Here is an 11,249-nt window from a genome sequence, read left to right on the forward strand (position 1 = left end):
TGGCGAGCCTCCGGTCGTATCCGGTACTCCGTAGTAGTGTTCAACAGACGTAGCGGCTCCGTACCGTCACACCACTTCTATAAAACCGTCCACTTTCTCGCTGCCGCATCGTAGCTAACGGCGAAATCTTTTTCATCAAACGAGACCTGTTGCCACAGTCGCTCCTGCTGAAGATGGAGACTCGTCAACACCAAACTGCACATCGCTCTGCGCGCGCGTCGTCATACCACGGAAAACGTTAACGCCATTCATGCTGAGGACGAAGTTCAGGTTCAGCGTGCTTAGCGACCCACCGCCAGCACCTCTCCACTGGTGACGCAACTCTAGCGGCAGCTGGACGCGCGCCACACCCGATCCCTCACACAAGTACCGTTCACCGCTCACCGTCATCACACAGATATCCTGCTTCGTCCAACGGGAGCACACGGAGACGTGCGCGATGCCCTTCGTGCAGCCGGTATCCACCAGGGCGTCGCAGCTCACCCCGTCCACGACCTACCGAACCATCGGCAGAGCGCCTGTTACTGACGAGTCGGAGAGGAGGCTGGTGCTGATCCCACCTCTCTTAATCCGTTTCCTGTGCACGACGAAGCGACATGCCCTCGGCGGCCACAGCAAAAAGAACATATTTTGCCGCGTCCACGTCGGCGCCCGTCGCGTTCAGCTAAAAAGTCACGGGCGTAGTAATTGGGCTGACCACAATCACGGCAGAACAGCTGCCTCGTCCTGTTCACCGGCACGCGCAGGGCGCCGCAGCGCAACACTTCCTGCAGCAGTAGCTCGGCCATTCTCCTCAACCAGCACGGCACGAGCGCGGCTCAGGATCTGCCCAATGTCCATGGAGGCCATATGTGAACCAGCCTGTAGGATGCGGCGGGCAGTGTCAGGTTGACCCGACGCAAAAGCACAGACAGGCCAGGCCAGTGTCAGGGATGCCTCTAAACAGCGCCGCCAGACGGTGCGAGTCGGCCACGAACACATCCACTGATTCAAGGTCACTTAGCTTACGAGCGGTGGGTGAACTGCTCGTAATCGTAGGAGCGATTTGACGGCAATGCGGAGACAAGACCTTCCTTGATTCTTTCGTATACCAGCTTGTTGGCATTGCTCAGCTGCTGGTAGACAGCAAACGCACCGGCCATGAGCCACGATGGTACGTTCGTTGTGTAAGCCCCGTCAAACCTCGCAGCTGATACTCCAGTTCGAACTTATTGAGCCACTCAATCACGTCGCGTGACGATCCGTCAATCTCTACGATCATTCGGACGTGCATCAGCGGAGAGTCGGTCGGTGATAGCTTAAAAAAAAGATTACAGAGCCAAGTTGTGGGCCAACTAGGTCCCCTGTTGACTGTCTTATGTAATCACCGGATGGCTCTATCCAGTCGCCAGGGGTACAGGCCTTCCTAACGTCTTCCCCAACGGTAGACATGCCTAGGAAGCTTGTAAACACCTTCGAACACCAGCACAACGCCCGAAGACTGTCGAGGGGCTAAGAGATGACTCGAACTCTGACGGACAACACTTATTAAAGGACGGGTGACAACTACTAAACGCAGTCCACGTCAGCACCAAACTCACCTCCCACGCTTACCCTGGCCCACTCAGTAGTCCGGCGGTGGCCAATCCCCAACCGTGATTCAAGTGGCATGATCGATGACGTAGTCATACGTCATCGTGAGCCACTGAATCATTGCGTCACGTGACATTGCGCGTACCCGACTCGCTTACAGCCATACAACATAGAGTTAAACCAAAACCTCCCTTTGGCAACAAGAATTTTTAAGTTTTCCCTTTTAGTGAAAATTTTACCTTACTTCAGTGTAAATGTTGCCTTCAGCAACAACAATACTGAAAAGAACTTACCAAAAAGTTCTGCGGGCTGCTTTTGGAGAGTACTATGTAAAAACTGGAACATGTTTTATGTTGGGCAAACTGGAAAGGATCTTTCTGTTAGACTTAAGCACTATAAATTCAGTATAAGAAAAGACAAGAATAATATCCTTTGTTTAATCATTTTAGATATTGTGATCATTGCACTGACTGGGGGTAATGCCAACTCAGTTATGAACTCTCTGTACCACAAGAAATATCATTGGTTCTTCTATCACTAATTCACAAATAACTAGCGAAGGTCAATACAAGGTCAATACAAGATGGATAGCTTTATTGTAGATAAGATTTTTAAAACAGTTTCCTTTCTTGTCCACTTGATAAAATATTATACAGACTTGATGCCAGACCCGAACATCACCATTCGGTGACACATGTTTACCAATAGCGTCCTAGCTACGTCTCTTCCTTGTATATCAGTTGACTGTTATATTTCATTCTCGTACCTCTCCGAATGATGGGTACATTACACGAAATTGCATTTGGGAACTTACCGTGTTTCATTTTCCTATGGATTGCAAGCATTTGATTAATCACGCGCACTTCTGTGATCTTTTGATATGTATATATATATATATATATATATATATATATATATATATATATATATATATATAAGGTAAGGTTATTTAATGTATGTATGACTCATGGTGAGGTGCCTGAGGATTGGCGGAATGCGTGCATAGTGCCATTGTACAAAGGCAAAGGGGATAAGAGTGAGTGCTCAAATTACAGAGGTATAAGTTTGTTGAGTATTCCTGGTAAATTATATGGGAGAGTATTGATTGAGAGGGTGAAGGCATGTACAGAGCATCAGATTGGGGAAGAGCAGTGTGGTTTCAGAAGTGGTAGAGGATGTGTGGATCAGGTGTTTGCTTTGAAGAATGTATGTGAGAAATACTTAGAAAAGCAAATGGATTTGTATGTAGCATTTATGGATCTGGAGAAGGCATATGATAGAGTTGATAGAGATGCTCTGTGGAAGGTATTAAGAATATATGGTGTGGGAGGCAAGTTGTTAGAAGCAGTGAAAAGTTTTTATCGAGGATGTAAGGCATGTGTACGTGTAGGAAGAGAGGAAAGTGATTGGTTCTCAGTGAATGTAGGTTTGCGGCAGGGGTGTGTGATGTCTCCATGGTTGTTTAATTTGTTTATGGATGGGGTTGTTAGGGAGGTAAATGCAAGAGTCTTGGAAAGAGGGGCAAGTATGAAGTCTGTTGGGGATGAGAGAGCTTGGGAAGTGAGTCAGTTGTTGTTCGCTGATGATACAGCGCTGGTGGCGGATTCATGTGAGAAACTGCAGAAGCTGGTGACGGAGTTTGGTAAAGTGTGTGGAAGAAGAAAGTTAAGAGTAAATGTGAATAAGAGCAAGGTTATTAGGTACAGTAGGGTTGAGGGTCAAGTCAATTGGGAGGTGAGTTTGAATGGAGAAAGCTGGAGGAAGTGAAGTGTTTTAGATATCTGGGAGTGGATCTGTCAGCGGATGGAACCATGGAAGCGGAAGTGGATCATAGGGTGGGGGAGGGGGCGAAAATTTTGGGAGCCTTGAAAAATGTGTGGAAGTCGAGAACATTATCCCGGAAAGCAAAAATGGGTATGTTTGAAGGAATAGTAGTTCCAACAATGTTGTATGGTTGCGAGGCGTGGGCTATGGATAGAGTTGTGCGCAGGAGGATGGATGTGCTGGAAATGAGATGTTTGAGGACAATGTGTGGTGTGAGGTGGTTTGATCGAGTAAGTAACGTAAGGGTAAGAGAGATGTGTGGAAATAAAAAGAGCGTGGTTGAGAGAGCAGAAGAGGGTGTTTTGAAATGGTTTGGGCACATGGAGAGAATGAGTGAGGAAAGATTGACCAAGAGGATATATGTGTCGGAGGTGGAGGGAACGAGGAGAAGAGGGAGACCAAATTGGAGGTGGAAAGATGGAGTGAAAAGGATTTTGTGTGATCGGGGCCTGAACATGCAGGAGGGTGAAAGGAGGGCAAGGAATAGAGTGAATTGGAGCGATGTGGTATACAGGGGTTGACGTGATGTCAGTGGATTGAATCAAGGCATGTGAAGCGTCTGGGGTAAACCATGGAAGGCTGTGTAGGTATGTATATTTGCGTGTGTGGACGTGTGTATGTACATGTGTATGGGGGGGGTTGGGCCATTTCTTTCGTCTGTTTCCTTGCGCTACCTCGCAAACGCGGGAGACAGCGACAAAGTATAAAAAAAAAAAAAAAAAATATATATATATATATATATATATATGTATTTTACTCTTGGCTTTCTTCTTTCACACACTTTGAAGGAATAGTGGTTCCAACAATGTTGTATGGTTGCGAGGCGTGGGCTATGGATAGAGTTGTTCGCAGGAGGATGGATGTGCTGGAAATGAGATGTTTGAGGACAATGTGTGGTGTGAGGTGGTTTGATCGAGTAAGTAACGTAAGGGTAAGAGAGATGTGTGGAAATAAAAAGAGCGTGGTTGAGAGAGCAGAAGAGGGTGTTTTGAAATGGTTTGGGCACATGGAGAGAATGAGTGAGGAAAGATTGACCAAGAGGATATATGTGTCGGAGGTGGAGGGAACGAGGAGAAGAGGGAGACCAAATTGGAGGTGGAAAGATGGAGTGAAAAAGATTTTGTGTGATCGGGGCCTGAACATGCAGGAGGGTGAAAGGAGGGCAAGGAATAGAGTGAATTGGAGCGATGTGGTATACAGGGGTTGACGTGCTGTCAGTGGATTGAATCGGGGCATGTGAAGCGTCTGGGGTAAACCATGGAAAGCTGTGTAGGTATGTATATTTGCGTGTGTGGACGTATGTATATACATGTGTATGGGGGTGGGTTGGGCCATTTCTTTCGTCTGTTTCCTTGCGCTACCTCGCAAACGCGGGAGACAGCGACAAAGCAAATATATATATATATATATATATATATATATATATATATATATATATATATATATATATATATTTATCTATCATACTTTGTCACTGTCTCCCGCTTTAGCGAGGTAGCGCAAGGAAACAGACGAAACAGACCCACCCACATACACATGTATATACATACACGTCCACACACGCACATGTACATACCTATACATCTCAACATGTACATGTATATACACACACAGACATATACATATACACACATGTACATAATTCATACTGTCTGCCCTTATTCATTCCGTCGCCACCCCACCACACATGAAATGAAAACCCCCTCCCCCCGCATGTGCGCGAGGTAGCGCTAGGAAAAGACAACAAAGGCCACATTCGTTCACACTCAGTCTCTAGCTGTTATGTATAATGCACCAAAACCACAGCTCTCTTTCCACATCCAGGCCCCACAAAACTTTCCATGGTTTACCCCAGACGCTTCACACGCCCTGGTTCAATCTATTTACAGCACGTTGACCCCGGTATACCACATCGTTCCAATTCACTCTATACCTTGCACGCCTTTCACCTTCCTGCATGTTCAGGCCCCGATCACTCACGATCTTTTTCACTCCATCTTTTCACCTCCAATTTGGTCTCCCACTTCTCGTTCCCTCTGACACATATATCCTCTTTGTCAATCTTTCCTCACTCATTCTTTCCATGTGACCAAACCATTTCAAAACACCCTCTACCGCTCTCTCAACCATACTCATTTAACCACCACACATCTCTCTTACCCTTTCATTACTTACTCGATCAAACCACCTCACAACACATATTGTCCTTAAAAATCTCATTTCCAACACATCCACCCTCCTCCGCACAACCCTATCTATAGCCTATGCCTCGCGACCATATAGCAATGTTGGAACCACTATTCCTTCAAACATACCCATTTTTCCTCTCCGAGATAACGTTCTCGCCTTCCACACATTCTTCAACGCTCCCAGAACTTTCGCCCCCTCCCCCACCCTGTGACTCATTTCCGCTTCCATGGTTCCATCCGCTGCTAAATCCACTCCCAGATATCTAAAGCACTTCACTTCCTCCAGTTTTTCTTCATTCAAACTTACCTCCCAATTGATTTGTCCATCAACCCTACTGAACCTAATAACCTTGCTCTTTTTCACATCTACTCTCAGTTTTCTTCTTTCACACACTTTACCAAGCTCAGCCACTAACTTCAGTAGTTTCTCACCCAAATCAGCCACCAGTGCTGTATCATCAGCGAACAACAACTGACGCATTTACCAAGTTTTCTCATCCACAACAGACTGCATACTTTCCCCTCTCTCGAAAACTCTTGCATTTACCTCCCTAACAACCCCATCCATAAACAAATTAAACAACCATGGAGACATCACGCACCCCTGCCGCAAACCGATATTCACTGGGAACCAATAACTTTCCTCTCTTCCTACTCGTACACATGCCTTACATCCTCGATAAGAATTTTCATTGCTTCTAGCAACTTACCTCCCACACCATGTACTATTAATACCTTCCACAGAGCATCTGTATCAACTTAACCATATGCCTTCTCCAGATCCATAGATACTATATACAAATCCATCTATTTTTCAAAGTATCTCTCACATACATTCTTCAAAGCAAACACCTGATCCACACATCCTCTACCACTTCTGAAACCACACTGCTCTTCCCCAATCTGATGCTCTGTACATGCCTTGACCCTCTCAATCAATACCCTCCCATATAATTTCCCAGGAATACTCAACAAACATATACCTCTGTAATTTGACTACTCACCTTTATCCCCTTTGCCGTTGTACAACGGCACTATGCATGCATTCCGCCAATCTTCTACAGTAATGCTAACATATGGAACAATTTGCCAATCAGAGTGATTGAAAGCAGAGCTATAGATACGTTTCTGAGTAGACTTGATAGATATTTCGCTTCAAGTCCATGACTTACATTATTTGCGCCTTCATCGGTTGACTTTCATTGAAACACCTACATACCTTTTTTAACTTTTACCCTTCTACCCTGTGAGTGAGTTTCTAACATCATCCACTACCACAAACAGCCTCGAAAGGAACCAGTGGTCTGTTGCTGTTTGGATTCATTTGTCTTCCTCTGTCTAAGGCGGTGTAACCAGACGACCAGTCAGTCGACCAGGAAGGGAGTGGGTTGCCATACAGCTACTTCACTGCAATGATAACGGGACCTGAATTCTTGGTTTAGTTAGTCTGCCAAACAAGTTGACCAAGGTATTGACTCTATATTTGTACTAATGTACAAAAGCCGAAGAGGATCTAACTTCCTATATCTGGGAGTTAGCATATGACAAAGCGTAAATGGGAATGTCTTAATGATATTATAAGTGGGTAAAAGAAGGAACTCACAAGATGGATCTGTTGTTAACAGGCAACAGCTTTGGATCTGCCGTGTATCACGAGGGCGCGAACCACAACACATGCATAAAAGATTCATCTCATTTTCAAATCTCATTGATGAACCTCACTGAGAAACTGTTCCATCTTCTTCTTCACCCAACTCTGAGCAAAATGATATCTGAAGGTATAGATAGATTCACTCTCGAATGTTGGCCCCTCTACTCTCTCTCTCTCTCTCTCTCTCTCTCTCTCTCTCTCTCTCTCTCTCTCTGCTTCCTCCTCTTCTTCTTCTTCTTCATCTTCCCTTTCGGTCGGTCAGCATATGGACCCTATGCAGCTAACCAAGAACCCACGTCAACCAATAACGCCACGACACAAGTTCTGAAACTCAATTACTCAAGTTCATATAACTTTCTTTCAGTTTTCCATTACCTTACGGAAGCATGTTTCGCCCTGGTCAAACACTCCGGTGTGTAGCGAGCGTCTTCGCACCCTCCAACATCATCACGTTTAGGCCACATCATTACCACGGCCAACTGAGGGGACTCAGCGCCCTTTACAGAGCCAGTGATACTAGCCAAGCGCATTCATAAGAGTTCCAACCCTTCACATGACCACTGGGGACGTGGAATCGCACCACAGTAGAGAGACTGTAGAATCAAAGTGTGTGGGGACACATAAGAGTCCACAACACTTACCATTTGAACAGTTTTGCATTATGGAGTCACATACAGCAAGGCTTCCTATGCTGGGGCTCATAACAATCCAAAGCACCTGTCATCTGCACAGCTTGGCATTATAGGTGTATATTATCATCCACAACTTACATACGTCCCTGGGTTATGAATACCTACAAAAGAGCTACATCTATCACAACCAGAGGTTGTAGAACATGCTCTTGCACTCACTCTTCCAACAACAAACGTTTTATTTCCACCTTTTTTCTTTTATAATACACGAGAGACTGTTTCTGTCTGAGATATTCCACTTTCACAGTTCCACACTCACCATCCACACAACCAGAAGCTACGCAGGCTGGCACATAAATCCACAACATTCCATCTTTGCCTGCAGAGTCTGCAAGGGCTTCTTACAACACTTGGTATCTGTACGATCAAAGTTTACAAAGACACAACACCACTACACCCACCATCTGCCTGACTTATAACACACAACTTCTACACGAACAGTCCCTGTGGAGACAAGGGCCAAAACTTTTATGGTTACCACAAAGCGTTACCCATTACTTCCGTGGCCACAAGGTGTCCGTAAAGACACGTCACAACATACAGCTCCTGCAACACACACACACACAATAAACAACATCAGCGTGAGTATAATTACAGAGGCAAAATACAACCTTCATAGAAACATCCCAATAAAAGAGCATCACACACACTACCTACACGACCAAGGGGTTGTGAAAATACATCATATAATCTCAGAAGTCCACCCTATTACATCACATTCAACTGTCGCAAACATTACACACACACACACACACACACACACACACACACACACACACACACACACACAGATAACTAGATTATCCTTTTCATCGTCACAAGTTTAGCGAATTCGGGTCCAGAATGAACCGTGTCGTTGCCGACATATAACTCAGTTATCCCTGCCAGTTAAGACATACCAGGACCCTCAGGAAGCCACACCACTTTTCGAACTAAAGTCGACGTAATAACCTTTCGAAAATAAGGCACATCACCAAAGTAACTACATTCACAGTTCTTCTACCACCAGGGATCGTAGGGGAAGGGGTGGTGTGACAAGAGATTCCTCAAATCTCATTTTTTTAACCGACGAAGGAACACGTAAATCTCTGGTTAACCGAAATGTCAACTGATGCTTTTTACACTACGAGGGGTCTCGTTTTCTATCACCGTTTCCCTTTTACTGAGTTTTACCCAGGAACCATCGTCCCCTCTCTCTCTCTCTCTCTCTCTCTCTCTCTCTCTCTCTCTCTCTCTCTCTCTCTCTCTCTCTCTCTCTCTCTCTCTCTCTCGGCGGACACTGAAGCGATCGCTGGCCGCTGAAAGTACAGCCACCATGTGTATGACACTGGCAAGACTCATCATATGATAGTGACCAAATGACATAATGACAGTGGAGGGCTGACGAAAGCAGGGGGGCCCACTAACATGACGGGTGGCTGTTGACATGAAAAGGGCATTGGAATGACTGTGGTTATGATGACAGTGGCCAATGAGAAGTCTAGTCATGAAGGGGGAAAGGTGGTTTATCATTAAGGACTCCCACAGGTGTTTCACTGATTTATGATATTGTGTTCTGTGTTCGTCTAGATACAGGAGTGAAACTCTCCATAGCCAAGCTTACGACTGAACCCGTCATTTTATTCATTTCTCTTTTAAGGTAACTACATTAAGCATAGATGAACCTACCTAAGGAATAATGAAAGAACCTTTTCATTGAAGAGTATACGTGGATGCATGAAAGTACATGTGATCAAGTGACTCGAAAAGCACCATGATAAAAAGGTTTATTCATTTTTCTATGTGTTCCATGAAAGACTGGTCAAAGTAAGGAACATTCACAATGAAAGCAGAGATCATGTGAGACGCTCAGTGGTGAGTGGCAGGTGTGTGTGTGAGTGGTCTGCGACGTGTGTGTGTGTGTGTGTGTGTGTGGGTTGTGTATGTGATGAGAGTAACACAGAGTGACATCCAGTGTGCTGCTAGTCCATAATAGAGCAGAGAGTGGTAGATACCAAAGTTGTACTATACTGACGATGCTGTTCTCGTAGTTCACCCAGAGGAAAAGGTTCCAGAAGATGGAAAGAAGAAGAAGAAGAAGTAGTAGTAGAAAATGAAATGCAAGTCAGAGCAAAATGCTTGTTTTCAAAAGAATGATAAACTTTCAGATATGCCATATCAAATTCAGCAGAAAAATTTTTTTTGATGAGATGTAAATGAATTCAGGGAAGGTGGGAGTAACGTTTAGTAAAGACGACAGAGAGAAGGCAAAGTGGGAGTAATCTTGGAAGGTAAAGAGAACTAGGTACACGCTGAGAGCTTCCCATGAATGGAAAAAAAAATTCAAATCCAAATTTCGAAAGACTTCATAACGTAGTGTTTATCCTCCGCTGCATGAGGTGAAAACCTTAAGTCTCTCTCTCTAGGTGAAGATGGGAATTAGATAAAATAAAATGGAGACTTTGGATAACACTCTCTCAAATCTAGAAGTGACAGATGGAAGGATTTGTGACGTGAAACTCACTCAAAAGAGGTGTGGCTCAATGCCTTGTATGTTCTTCTGAGCGTAATGAAGATTGTGGTATTCTGAGGGTATACTGTGCTATAGTTGAGTGTATAAGGACAAGAGATAGGCTGAAGTACGTAAGGTAGGAGCAATGTGTGACATCTTTATAACTTTGTAGTATTTCTGGTAAGAAAACCTTGGAGGGCGATTTTTTGATTATGTGTAGTAAAGTCCCGTGTAACTTTGGTTGATCATCTCGAACTGGGAAAGTATGCAATCAAGGAATGTTTATATTAGCGTGGAAATCCTTGTTTCATTCATACATAGAGGAAGTCAATACTCACGTCCTTCACTCTATATGTACTTCCTTCACCCTATGTAGATGGAAGTAGAGTTAAGAATAACAGATGGACATAACATCTTATACTTCAATATACACTTGAGTTCATGAAAGTACCACAGTGGAGCTATATATGGGGAGTTTATCATATCATTCCACCCCCCACCCACTTCCTGACTTCCCTCATTGGATGCCACTATGGCCAAAAGGATGTCTCCTCCCCCAGCCAAGTGTCACTTCCCCCTAGTCAAGTGCTACCTCCCCCAGCCAAGTGTCACCTCCCCCTAGTCAAGTGCTACCTCCTCCAGCCAAGTGTTACCTTTTCCAGCCAATTGTTGCCTCCCTCCAGCCAAGTCTTACCTCTCTCTGCCAAGTGTTACCTCCCCAAGCCAAGTGTTACCTCCCCAAGCCAAGTATTACCTCTCCAAGCCAAGTGTTACCTTCTCCAAGCCAAGTGTTACCTCTCAAAGCCTAGTGTTACCTCCCCAAGCCAACT

The sequence above is a fragment of the Panulirus ornatus genome, chromosome 32 (genome assembly GCF_036320965.1).
Source record: "Panulirus ornatus isolate Po-2019 chromosome 32, ASM3632096v1, whole genome shotgun sequence".
Taxonomy (NCBI): domain Eukaryota; kingdom Metazoa; phylum Arthropoda; class Malacostraca; order Decapoda; family Palinuridae; genus Panulirus; species Panulirus ornatus.